This window comes from Scyliorhinus canicula, chromosome 5 (genome assembly GCF_902713615.1).
Source record: "Scyliorhinus canicula chromosome 5, sScyCan1.1, whole genome shotgun sequence".
Classification (NCBI taxonomy): Eukaryota; Metazoa; Chordata; class Chondrichthyes; order Carcharhiniformes; family Scyliorhinidae; genus Scyliorhinus; species Scyliorhinus canicula.
The window spans coordinates 7944459-7959148 of NC_052150.1; positions in this window are offsets into that span (position 1 = coordinate 7944459).

Here is a 14690-nt window from a genome sequence, read left to right on the forward strand (position 1 = left end):
ACAGGATGAGATGAAGTAGGGTGGGAATAGGCCCATGTGAAGCATAAACACGAGATAGGTCGAATGGCCTGTTGGCATGCTATAGGCCTGTGAATACTGGCAGGCACATTTCCCTACAGCGCTGCTGATTGGTATTACCAAGGAACTGGTTAAGAAAAAACTAATGCTAAGGATTGGAATTCTTTGAGGACGCCCCTGCGATTGGTGTGAGGAAGATGAGTTCATTGGGGAGTCAGGAAATAGCGATGAATGATACATAAGAACATAAGAACTAGGAGCAGGAGTAGGCCATCTGGCCCCTCGAGCCTGCTCCGCCATTCAATGAGACCATGGCTGATCTTTTGTGGACTCAGCTCCACTTTCCGGCCCGAACACCATAACCCTTAATCCCGTCATTCTTCAAAAAACTATCTATCTTTAACTTAAAAACATGTAATAAAGGAGCCTCAACTGCTTCACTGGGCAAGGAATTCCATAGATCCACAACCCTTTGGGTGAAGAAGTTCCTCCTAAACTCAGTCCTAAATCTACTTCCCCTTTGAGGCTATGTCCCCTAGTTCTGCTGTCACCCGCCAGTGGAAACAACCTGCCCGCATCTATCCTATCTATTCCCTTCATAATTTTAAATGTTTCTATAAGATCCCCCCTCATCCTTCTAAATTCCAACGAGTATAGTCCCAGTCTACTCAACCTCTCCTCATAACCCAACCCCTTCAGCTCTGGGATTAACCTAGTGAATCTCCTCTGCACACCCTCCAGCGCCAGTACGTCCTTTCTCAAGTAAGGAGACCAAAACTGAACACAATACTCCAGGTGTGGCCGCACTAACACCTTATACAATTGCAACATAACCTCCCTAGTCTTAAACTCCATCCCTCTAGCAATGAAGGACAAAATTCCATTTGCCTTCTTAATCACCTGTTGCACTTGTAAACCAACCTTCATTGACTCATGCACTAGCACACCCAGGTCTCTCTGAACAGCGGCATGCTTTAATATTTTATCGTTTAAATAATAATCCCGTTTGCTGTTATTCCTACCAAAATGGATAACCTCACATTTGTCAACATTGTATTCCATCTGCCAGACCCAAAGTGGCAAGTCGGAACCCTTCATTAACCCATATTTTGGGGACCTGAACAATGCTGCCTGGATTTAGATAACTTCCATGTTGACATTTGCACAGTCACTGGCGGAATAACACATTTAAATTCTATACTTGCTCACTGGATATATCATTGCTTTTTCTCTGTAGTTATGCTTGATACATTTTGCTTAGCGAATTCTGTGTTCAAATGAATCATTTCCTCTGCAACGATTTTCCCCAAGCATTTTCTACATCACCTCGGAATGCGCTGACAGCAATCAGTTACATAAAATACTGGAAGGCACCCGGCTCGTCCTTTGGGGATAGAAAATGGAAGCTTTGGAATTGAATTTTAGAAACAAGCTTTGACATGACAAGTTGGGCCCCTAAGTTACTGGTTTCCTTCAAGCTATTTCTTGGCTGCAGCGCGACCAAACTTTTTTAACCGGCGGAACAGGCTGAGCATGGCGATTTATGAAAAATAATGAGGATGTAGTCACAATATTAAAAAACAACTTAATCAAAAGGTTATCCACATCGCTTAACCATGATACAGGAGTGAGGCTGGTTTTGAATGGCAACACCAAGTGGGCAATAGCAAATCACAGACCATATTGCAGCCCGCCCAGGTTCATTTCCCACAGACTTAGGAACATACGGATTAGAAGCAGGAGCAGGCCATTCGACCCCTCGAGGCTGCTCCGCCATTTGATAAAATCATGACTGATTCTGATGGTGACCTCTATTTTCCCCCAGTGGCTCAAAACAAGCAAAAAGGTAGAAACAGATGCAAAAGTTGTACCAGCTCCAATAATATTATATCAAACTATTTCCTTAAAATGTTGGAAGTAGCACCTACCAGGGAAAATGCCTAACAAAGGACAACGTCTTCAAGGCCTTGGCCAAGTGGATACGTGGGATCATGTGATCATCTGACCATATCTTCAGGGGTCTATAACATCAAGGGGTGTAAGGTCATGGGTCTATGACATCAAGGGGGCTGTAAGGTTTCTTGTTGGATGTGTGGCTTCAATTTCCACTGCAGGATTTTTGTAGGGATGTTGGGACCCCTTTGTCAGGATCATTTCCGTGTCCCCGACCCCGCATGCAGTTTTTCTTGGCCAATTACTGACTGGAGGTCGTGCCTACTGTTGACAGAGGGCCAATAGAAGGCACTCCAGCACGCAGATACCGGGAGCCTGCCAATGTGGATAAGGCAGAGAGTGGACCCTATTAACATTTACAAAACCTTTGAAATTAACAATGGCCAGTGTTGCCATTGAAATGAAATGAAATGAAAATGAAAATCGCTTATTGTCACGATTAGGCTTCAATGTGTCATACTGTGAAAAGCCCCTAGTCGCCACATTCCGGCGCCTGTTCGGGGAGGCTGGTACGGGAATTGAACCGTGCTGCTCGCCCGCCTTGGTCTGCTTTAAAAGCCAGCGATTTAGCCCAGTGTGCTAAACCAGCCCCTTGTAAAGGGGAACCCCCTGCCACAACAGCATTAGCCATTTTCTTGCATCAGCGGGCGGGGAGGATTTTAGCGTGACTCAGAATTTACAGTGCAGAAGGAGGCCAGTCGGCCCATCGAGTCTGCACCAGCTCTTGGAAAGAGCACCCTACCCAATCCCACACCTCCATCCTATCCCCATAACCCAACCCAACACTAAGGACAATTTTGGACACTAAGGGAAATTTAGCATGGCCAATCCACTTAACCTGCACATCTTTGAACTGTGGGAGGAAACCAGAGCACCCGGAAGAACCCCACGTATACAAGAGGAGGACGTGCAGACTCCGCAAGCCGGGAATCGAACCTGGGACCCTGGAGCTGTGAAGCAATTGTGCTAACCACTGTGCTACCGTGCTGCCCAGGACTCAGGAGTGTTGGCCCCACAGGTCTGCTGTTGAGTGGCCAATTCCTTCCATTGGCCATGTTTCAGGCACTGCAGGAGCGCCTGCCTGCAGACTGGAGACATCCCGTTGGTGCAGTAGAGGGTCCTTAATTGGCCCGTTAATGGCCTCAACTGGCTACCTGCCACTTCAGGCAGGCAGGTGTCTCACCGACGACCTGGCCTCCACACAAATGATCCAGAGACAGGACTGCACCGATGGCCTGGCACACCGGCTGGCGGTGGGAAACTCCAGCCTGTTCACCTCAAGCAGTGTTCCAAAACCTTGCCCCTTTTCGAAAAATAATTTTCAAGGAATGTGCAAGACCATCATTTGTTGCCCATCCCTAATTGCCCTGGAGCCCAGTGGCCTGCGAGGCCATTTCACAGGGAGTTAATCACACCTTGCTGTGGGACTGGAGTCACACGCAGGCCAGGCTGGGTAAGGATGGCAGATTTCCTTCCACAAAAGGCTTTAGTGAAGCAGATGTGACAATTGATGAGGTCACCGTTACGGAGACCATCGGGGGAATACTTGCTTCCAATCAAGGCCGGGGCAAGGCCGCAAAACTTGGCAACCTTTCAAAAGTGAATTGACTATGGTGGGAGGAGCAGTGCTCCGAAAGCTAGTGTTTGAAACAAACATGTTGGACTTCAACCTGGTGTTGTAAGACTTCTTACTGAATTTTTACAGACATTCAAGAACAACAGTCAACGCCGCCATGGATAAAATGCAAAACATCCTCTTTCACTGCATCTCCTCCGCAGAGGCCACGGATACAGTCAAAAGTAGCAGCTATGCTGGAGGAATCGGAGAATTCCAGTATCCATGGTAACGCAGTGGTTAGCACTGTTGCTTCACAGCGCCAGGATCCCAGGTTCGATTCCCGGCTTGGGTCACCGTCTGTGCGGAGTCTGCACGTTCTCCCCGTGTCTGTGTGGGTTTCCTCCCACAAATCCCGAAAGACGCGCTGTTGGGTGAATTGGACATTATGAATTTTACCGCAAGCGTGCCCGAACAGGCGCCGGAGTGCAGCGACTAGGGGCTTTCCGTACTAACCCCACTACAGTAATCCTACTGGTGACAATAAAGGTTGCTGTTATATTATAATTCGAGGAAGCAGTTTGCTGAAAAACTGAGCGGCCTCAAACACGAGTGTCACAGATTTTGTCGCTTTTAGCTCTTAACAAAGAGACACTGTTATTTCACGGCAAAGGATTTGACAAGGAAGATGCACTTGTGCAAATGTCTGTGACAGATGAGGACCAGCAAAGATCAACACCATACAGAACATCTTCTGCGTTATCGGAGAAATAGAGTCGGAAAATGCTTCCCTCAGGATTGATTCAGTGGCTGCAGAGCAACAATGCGGGCCTCAGTCCACCACATATTTGAAGAGACTGCAGCCATTACAACAGAACCACAATATGGCCTCACAAGTCAGGTTGAGTTTTGATAGTAGGCGGTATCACATTGCGTGCCAACGCCATTTATATCTGTATTATTTTTATTTATATTTGTTATGAATAATTATGTGGGCTTTGATGGCTGTTAATAGCAACCGTCACAGCAGCGAAAGGTCATTCATCAAAAGCACAGCAGGAACATTTAGCTTCTCGGATCACCTAAAAAATGAGATCAAAATTAAATATTAAGAGCTAAACAACATTTTAATGCATTTATTGTTTTGTTTTGCAAGGCCCACGAAGGGAACGATTTAACTGCAGCAGCATTTCAATTCCTCAATATTTTCCCTTCCACTCGACAAACGGGCCTCACGGTAGCATGGTGGTTAGCATCAATGCTTCACAGCTCCAGGGTCCCAGGTTCAATTCCCGGCTGGGTCACTGTCTGTGTGGAGTCTGCACGTCCTCCCCGTGTGTGCGTGGGTTTCCTCCGGGTGCTCCGGTTTCCTCCCACAGTCCAAAGATGTGCGGGTTAGGTGGATTGGCCATGCTAAATTGCCCGTAGTGTAAGGTTAATGGGGGGATTGTTGGGTTACGGGTATACGGGTTACGTGGGTTTAAGTAGGGTGATCATTGCTCGGCACAACATCGAGGGCCGAAGGGCCTGTTCTGTGCTGTACTGTTCTATGTTCTATGTTCTAAACCAAATCGTCCCCGGTGTTGGGGCAGAGGCCTCACAGAGCTTTCCGCTGATCAGGCAGTAAGTGTCACGAGCGACAATTCAACTTTAAAGATGGTGAAATATTTGAGAAACAGAAGCATACATGGCATGGTGTCCTTCATCAGCCCTGTACACAATAAAAATAAATCATAGAATCCCTACAGCGCAGGAGGCTATTCGGCCCATCGAGTCTGCACCAACCTTTCGAATGAGCACCCTGCCTATTTACAATTTTCCATCCCCATAATCCCATGGCCTAACGTGCACATCCCTGGACATTAAGGGGCAATTAATCATGGCCAACCCACCTAACCTGCACGGCTTTGGACCGTGGGAGAAAACCGGAGCACCCAGAGGAAACCCACGCAGACAAAGGGAGAAAGTGCAAACTCCACACAGTCACCCGAGACCGGGATCGAACCCGGGTCCCTGGCACTGTAAGGCAGCAGTGCTAACCACTGTGCCACTAGTGGGCACTGGGGCAAACATCAGGATCAGGCCGCCCATGATTCGGCCTTGCTGTATAAAAGATACTCAATTATTTTCGCCACTTGGAAAAATATGGCATGTTCGAAAATGCAGAGCACCGTGGTTAAAAAAAACACAAGAAGACAGGAACGCACAGATATCCTTTTATACTTGGAAAGAAGGACCATCTCGGAGCTGGTTAGCGAGTTAGGTCATTAGAATGAACACCCTGCTAGGTAGGTAGCCTTAAGAATTTTCAGGAGCTTTGATTCATTTTACTCTTTCTCACCCACCGCCCCCACAACTACTTCATTTCCAGCATCAGATTCTTTTCAGTAGAGAAAACATGCTTGTGAACAGCACAGGTTAGATAACACAACACTGTAGACCCAGTATCGTAACTCATATCCTCTTTTAGTTTATGGTGCCCTGCCAGGAATATAAAATCTACCTTCGTTTCCCTCCATCTCATCTCACTCTAGCAGAACACTCACTTTGCTCGTTTGCACTGCGGGCTTCAACAGCCCCCTGGTAACGGATTAGTCCCCAAGAATTCTCCGATTGCCTCCACCTCAGAGATCGGAGCACAGAATCTCAGCTGGCGCTCCACTGCCTACGGGTAGAGTGCTGGTATTGTCGTCTTTTGGATTGTCATTAAACTGAAACCCGCTTTGCCTTCACAAGTGGATCTAAAAGATCCCATGGCACTATTGTAGCCACCTGGGGTTGGCCACTTCCCCATTCCAAAATGGATGCCCGCAAAGAATGCAGGGAAAATCGGCCAGCCACAGGGAAACAAGCAGGTGCAAGGTTTCCTGTGTATTAAGACTTGCAGAACCCAGACAGAACCGAAACCAGTAGCCATCTACATATTAATGAGCAATCCCCAGGAACAATTAGAAACATTGAATCAATCAGGACCAAACCAGACTCCCCGGCGCCAGTGGGAGCCAGGCCAACGGACGCCTAGGGCCCGCCCAACGATCAGGGAACAACTCCAGTATTGGAGGAAATAGATGAAAACGATTGGAACATGGTCCAATTGATTGGGACCAGGTCCGGGGTCCACCCACAAGGGCACAAAACCCCTTGGCACTGTAAAGTAGAGTCCCCAAGTTCAGTACGCTCTCTTGGCAGGTTCTCTTAGCAGCTCTTGACCGTGACTCTCGACAAGGAGAGACCTGCCTAGCAGCTGCACCAACCAAGTAAGTCTCCAGTCAACACACGTTACGAGATAGGCGCTCCTAGCTACTAGCCCATACCAGCTTAAAACCTGCAGACTCGGAACCGGACAAAGGCCATTGTTCCTCTGACTTGGTGGGCCATTTGAAAGCGAAGTGTTTTATGCATGAGTAGTGATTGACTGTGTGTATAATAAATGTGTTTTGATTTGAAACTTACTAACTGGTGTATTGAGTTATTGATCAGCATTTGGTTTTGAACCTCATGGTGGTATCATAAAGATACCTGGCGACTCTAGAGCAAAGGTTATTAAAACAGAGCAGTTATGTGTAAAGCACAATTAGCAACACTATTTTGAAGAAGATCGGGGGGATGGCACAGTGTTTAGCACCGCTGCCTCACAGCGGCAATTCTGGCCTGGGATGGCTGTTTGTGGAAGGTTTGCACGTCATTTCCTCCGGGTGCTTTGATTTCCTCCCACAGGTGAGAAATGTGAAAATTACATGGATTGGCTATGCTAAATTGTTCCTTACAGGGATGTGCAGGTTATGGGGATAGGGTGGGGGAGTGGGTCTCGGTGGGGTGCTCTTTCAGAGGGTTGTTGCAGACTCGATGGGACTAATGGCCTCCTTCTCAACTGTAGAGGTTCAATGTCCCCACTGTCTTGGCCAATAGGGTGGCACGGTAGCCCAGTTGCTTCACAGCTCCAGGGTCCAAGGTTCGATTCCCAGCTTGGGTCACTGACTGTGCAGTGTCTGCACATTCTCCCCATGTCTGCGTGGGTTTCCTCCGGGTGTTCCGGTTTCCTCCCACAGTCCAAAGATATGCAGGTTTGGTGGATTGGCCATGATAAATTGCCCTTAGTGTCCAAAAAGATTATGTGGGGTTACGGGGATAGGGTGGAGGTGTGGGCTGAAGTCGGGGGCTCTTTCCAAGAGTTGATGCAGGCTCTATGGACCGAATGCCCTACTTCTGCACTGCAAATTCTATGATTCTATGAATATTTATAACTTAACGAAACACATTACAACTGGTCTCCAGGTGAGGTCCCGTATTTTGTTATGATCTTGTGTGTTATGATTCTCATGCACCTGGGTGAGGAAGGATGAACAGATTCCCCTTCTTAATTCAGCCACCTCGATTGGTTGCAACAAGATCAATTTAAAAGGGAGGCTGGATTCTCCATCGACGGGATCATCATATTCGTGGGTAGCACACACTCACGCCCACGGATTTCCCGTTGGTGAGGCGCTGCTCACAATGGGAAACCCCATTGGCCGGCTGCTGGAGTGGAGGATCCGCAGCCGGGGAGGGGGGGAACCAGAAAACGGGTGCGGCGGGACAGAGAATCGCATCCAGAGTCCCTACCCCTCTTGGATACCTTTTCCTGGTCCAAATGTATTTATGCTTTAAAAGGTGCCAATTTAACCAGGCTTTCTTGGGTTAAAGAGAGAGTGATTTTTATTAGTTACTTAAGTGTGAGAAGAACATAATTAAATATAACACACAGATTAGAAATGAGAAGTGAGTCCAAAAAATGAAAGTTATAAAGATGTACAAATCAATCCTTGGCTTGCCAGTGAGGAGTGGATGATGAAATGTTGCGGCCATTAGGTTGGGTGATTCTAGTGGTGTTGACCTTGGCAGTTGAGCCATTGGTTTGGAGATTCTTTGGCCAGGATTCTCTCACCCCGGGGCCCGGCCGGAGAATCACCGGGACCGGCATGGATCGCGCCACGCTGCCCGACCGATTCTCCGGAGCGTGGAGAACCAGCGCCATTGGTGCCGATCGGGGGCCTCTCTACGGGGAACCCCCCGGGCGATTCTCGGCCTGGGATGGACCGAGCGCCCACGCTGGAAAAGCTGTGTTCCGCCGGCAACGTCCACACCTGCTCTTTCCCGGAGGGATTTCGGCGTGGATGCATCTGGGGGGTCCGACCCCACAGGGGGCCTCCGCTGTGGCCTGGCCCGCGATCGGGGCCAACCGATCGGCGGGCCGGCCTCTTGGGCCGGGGGCCTCTTTTGTTCCACGCGGGCCCCTGTAGCCCTATGCCATGTTACGTCAGGGCCGGCGCAGAGAAGGGAGCCACCGCGCATGTGTGCCAATGCCACTGCGCATGCGCGGACCCATCTGATGCCGGGATTGGCAGCTGGAGCGACGTGGCAGTGCTGTGCTGGGCGCCCTGTAGGGGTCAGAATTGCTGCTCCCGAGGCCATGGTGACGCCGTCAAGAAACGCGACGGTGTTTATGACGGTGTCAACGCTTATCCTCAGGATCAGAGAATCCCGCCCTTTATTCTGCAGGACGACTGAAAGGAGTTACCGCATTTCCTTTTTGACCCTGGCTTTGCTGACTTGTGACTTGCTCCCACAATTAGAGAGATAGACCTGCAAGTGTAGGGATGCCTGGAGGATGTTCTTCAGCTGTGACCTTCACAGCACACCACCAGCACAGCAGAACTAGAACACCAGACTGGCACACGGTGATCACGGTGGTTTTTATTCCGTTTTCTTGCGTATTCCTAGAAGGGGGGGGGGGGGGGGGGGGGGGGGGGGGGGGGGGGGGGGGGGGGGGGGGGGGGTGGGGGGGGGGGGGGGGGGGGGTGGGGGGGGGGGGAAAGCAAACATATCTTTCACCCAGAACTGCTTTCTATCGGCCCAGATCATGCCCGCAGTCTGGGATACAACCTACCAGAGATGGTCTCTGCTGAGATGGTAATCCGCCTCCATTAGCACCACAGGAGATTACAATTCAGCTTTTGCATTGCATCTCTTCCTTTGAAGTGTCTCTGTCGGAGGAAAAATCGCACATTCCATTCTCTCCAGCCTGGTCGGTCAAGTGTGATGTACAATAGAATTTTCCAGCAAGTGGTTACTTCACAACCTCGGGCAGCTTTTGCTTGTATGACCTCTTTTGTGAAAAAAACACATTTTACTTAAAATTTAACGTGTCAGTAAGTAATTTGGGGTTATGATCCATTGTTGTGACAGAGATCAGTAAAGCATCATGATCATCTTGCTGTTTGTGGGAACTTGCTGTGGAAAGATTGGCTGCTGCATTTTAGTCACCACACCACAAAACTTCTTCACTGTTGCTATTTCGGGCATTGTGATCTAGTGAACGGTGCTGTACAAATGCAGACCTTCCTTTCTTTGTGGAATCTGACAGGGCAGAAGAGGGCCATTTGGCCCATCATGCCTGGTGCTGACTCTTTGAAAGAGCTATCCAATTAGTGCCATCACCCTGCCCTTGCCCCAGAGCCCTGCCCTCGTTTCCTGGAGGCTGCCACTCACTGCTCTCCTTTCACCATTTTCTCTAACTATGGCCCTTTCAGAATATTAACAGACCAAAGGAACAGGTTGGCTCACACGTGCAGTAAACATCATGGCCAGAACTAAACACGGAGCTGATGCCCCTGACTGTGGGCTGGGGGAGATCCACCCTCTGCCTGGCTGGGTCACCCTGAGCCAATTTTACAGTCAGGACAAAGCTTTCACCCCCACGCAGTCCCTCTTCTCACAGATGTCAGCCAATCGAATGGCTGGCCGCTCTCTAATGCCAACAGCGCCACCAGGAGTGGTGGCCACAGCCGGGACTTCAGACCAGCTCCCAAGCCGGAGTGTCACCAGCGGACAGACACGCTGGAGTCACGCTGGCAGCCATTGGCATGGACTACACATTGTTAGTTCATTTTTCACTGTGGTTTTCACGAACTAGCAGAGAGATGGACAGCCTCCTTTATGTTTATTCTTTCATAGGCTGTGAACATGGCTGGCAAAGCTAGAATGATTGTCCATCCCTACTTGTCCATCTTATGTGACTGCAGTCCATCTTATCCGGGTACACCACAGTGCTGTTAGGGGAGAGTTACAGGGTTTTGACCCAGAAACAGTGAAGGAACAGCCTTGTATTTCCAAGTGAGAATGGCGTGCAGCTTGGAAGGAAACATGGAAGTGGTGGCATTCCCATGTATCGGCTGCCCTTGTTGTTCAAGGTGATGGTGGGTTTGGAAGTTGTTGTCAAAGGAGGCTTGAGGAGTTGCTGCAGTGCATCTTGTAGATGGTACACAGACAGACACTGGTGTCAGTGCGTTGGTGGTGGATGGGGTGCCAATTAAGTCGGCTGCTTTGTCCTGGATGGTGTTGAGCCGCTGAGTGTTGTTACAGCTGTGCTCGCCCTGGCAAGAAATCCATCACACCCCTGACTTGTGCCTTGCAGATAGTGGACAGGCTTTGGGTGAGCTACTTACCACAGAATTCCCAGCCTCTGACCTGCTCTAGCAGCAACAGTACTTATGTGGAAAACATTCTGTCAAAATGAGGTGGAAAAACTACGACTGCTGCCGTGTGGGCACTTTTAAGAATTTAGTTTAAATCCAAAACACGCAGGTTCTTGGCAATCTGTCAGAGAAACTAATTTTGGCCACACTGTCAGTTCCACTTGTCGGAAATTATCACGGTCATCATCTTTTTCCAATAATAATGCAGGATCCTCGACATCTTCTTGCGTTTGGGTTCACTCAACGTTTGGAAGAATCAATTTTTTAAAATAATTTTAGTGTACCCAATTTTTTTTTCCCAATTCAGAGGCAGTTTAGCATGGCCGATTCACTTACCCGGCACATCTTTGGGTTGTGGGGGTGAGACCCACGCAGACCACGGGGAGAATGTGCAAACTCCACACGGACAGTGACCCGGGGCCGGGATCGAACCTGGGTGCTCGTCGCTGTGGAGCAGCAGTGCTAACCACTGCGATACCCGGTGGTTGGGTGGGGGGGGGGTGGGGTGTGACAGAGAATCTATTTAGCATTGCAAACCCAGCGTGGCTCTCCATCTGTGACAGGCCGCATCTTCAGTGAGGAGCAGCGCAGGTTCCGCAGTAGAAATGTACAAACTCTTTCAGCTCTCATGTTTTCATCAGGCACATCAGCAATTTCTCAACGCTGGCAGACAACCCCCTTAATCTTGGATCACTCGGGCAGACAGAAGACAAGATTGTGTGCACCCAGTCGCACGGTTAAAACTATAAGTTTCAGTGAACTCCTCTTAACTCTTCACATCAGACATTCCAAGCTATCACATGTGTGGCAGTAAAGTACCGTGCAGATGGTACAAGTCAGACAGATTTGCCAGCACCTTGATGTGAAACTGCTGTTAGATTGCGCGAATCTCCTGTGCATATTAGATTTATGATCTAACCTTCTTTTAAGAGCACTATTTTAATCTGCTTCTACAAGCAGCATCGGAAGGATTGTGGTTGTTCTGAATATAACAGATGGACTGGGTGTACCCGCCGGCCATCATTAACATTTCAGAAAAGCAAAGAGAGCCTACATTTTAATCTTACAACTGTGGTGGTGGTGGTGGTGGGGGGGGGGGGGGGGGGGTGTTGTGGTGGTGAGGAGCAGGCTCCATATCGTGCGATAGTGTAGAATGGGCTTCCCGTCTTACATACCCCCATTTTTAGATGCATCGTTGAATTCAATAGAAACAAAATTAGATTGGGGGGGGGGGGGGGGGGGGGGGGGGCGGGAAAGGCAAAATGAACCCCCCTCCCAGAGATTCCGAAGCAAAGCATTGGATAGGAATGGGATCAGCAACAATAACGAGCGCAATTCCTTGGCAAATTAGACTTAATGTTAAGATTAATCTATTCTAGGGCAGCACGGTGGCCTAATGGTTAGCACAACCGCCTCACGGCGCTGAGGTCCCAGGTTCGATCCTGGCTCTGGGTCACTGACCGTGTGGAGTTTGCACATTCTCCCCGTGTCTGCGTGGGTTTCACCCCCACAACCCAAAAATGTGCAGAGTAGGTGGATTGGCCACGCTAAATTGCCCCTTAATTGGAAAAAATAATTGGGTAATCTAAATTTAAAAAAAAAAGATTAATCTATTCTGCTCGTTCATTCCACGTCAGCTATTTCAGAATACATGGGAGTAAATGTTTGACCCTTCACCTGGGCAATAATCTTGGACAGTGTACGGTCCACTTGCTGTAGAAACACTAACTTACAGCAGTAAAAACGCAGCAGATTCTATAAAGGTCGGTGATCCACTCCATCAGACGACTGCCCCGGATGGTGAAGGTGAAAATCTGCTCTGCAGGTTCCAAGTCAGATTGTTAAGTGGCAGAATGTTTAATGTGCCGCCTCAAGCAAAACAGCATCTTTTCCCAATTGGCGGCCTGTCTTCTTCTCTAGGATGCGACGGGAGGAAGCTGAAGTGAGATGGGGCAAAAGTTGCTTATCAAATTGAGAAAAGTGGGGAAGCAAAACATTGCAGAGACTGGGAATCTGAAGTGACAGAAAATGCTGGAAATGCTCAGTGGGTCAGGCGGCATCTGTGGAGAGAGAGAGAGAGAGAGAGCGAGAAAGAGAGGAGAGAGAGCAGTGCGCAGGTCACAGATATCATAGAATTTACAGTGCAGAAGGAGACCATTCGGTCTCCTGAGACCATTCAGACCGAGTCTACACCAGCCCTTGGAAAGAGCACCACACTTAAGCCCACACATCCACCCTATCCCTCTAACCCCTCCCAACCTTGTGTTGGCCGATGACCTTTCATCAGAACTGGGAAAGGTTCTTGGGATGTGATAGGTTTTGAGTGAGAGAGAGAGAGAGAGAGAGAAAGAGGAGGGTGAGACGAACAACATTTGGGGACATGGTGGGAGACCTGAGGAACTGAATAACAAAGAAAAGAGAGTTGATGGTGCAAGACCAAAAGGAGAGGTAATGAGACAAGTAAAGGAGCAAAAGATGTGTCTAAGTGGAATACATTTTTCAGAGGAATAGTTTCCCCACCTTCAAGAGAAAAAGGCCACCTTCAGTTACCATAACCCGCAATGCAATTAAAAAAAGTAAGTTCAGACTTGCCTTCCATTTTAAATTATTATTCCTCTTTTAACAAATCATTGCTCTTGCCTGGTGCCACAGCACACAGTGATCCTGGAGTACTGCAGTATCTTAATGGCACCAGGCACAGTGGGGAATATACAACAACATGTAGATCTGACAGATTGATTAACATACAGCAATAACATGCAACAAAATGTTGTGAAAACTGAGGCAACAATGACTTTCAAAGGAAACTGGTTTCATCTAAATTGGGCTGGTTAATGTGAGGAGCCTGTTTGCTTGAAAATGTCAGATATGTCAAAATGTTCACTATGTGTCCTGAAACTAGGCTCACTGAAATAAAAATAGTGCCAGATGTCTGTTAATATGCACAACTAATTGTCAAATTACCATACTCGAGCTATGGTGGGTCACAGAGGGTCACAGAGAGCACCTATCAGAATTCCGATTTGAGATTTGTCCGCCTTCTCCTCTTGTTGCTCGGAATTTTAAAAAAAATCTAACCTTTCTACAGCCCCCCCAAAAAAATACATCATTAAAAAATTCTGCTAATAATAAAACGGGGAATAAGCTTGTTTTTTTCCCAAATACCAACTCCCATCTTCTTTGAGGCGTATAGTTCTTCAGCAGAATGAATTACGCCCCTCGCTCCTGTTCCAAGAGTATTTGACAAGAATTCAGGAAACTCAACCAACGCTATTAACATTTTGACAAGTTATTTGTAAAAATACATAATCTGACTGAGTGAGTAGTAGACTTCGCACAGGAAACCTTATTTAAAAACAGCTTGTGTGAAAATAATTGTGCGTTGGGAGACAGGATCAGAGCTTTGTGTGAAATCCTTTGAGCACAAAGTTAGCGTCAAGTCCCAAACAAACTTGCAGATTTACCTTTCAGACTTGAGTAAATTAAGTAGGAGGACAGTGACTCCCTGAAACAAACTCAGATCTTGCGAAGAAACAGAAACCGTGGGTATTCTGACTGGCCTCCCAAGCGTTAATTTAATCATGTCAGTGAACACATCAGTGTAATGAACCACTTCCTGGTTAGGATACATTTTACACTGGTGTAAATGC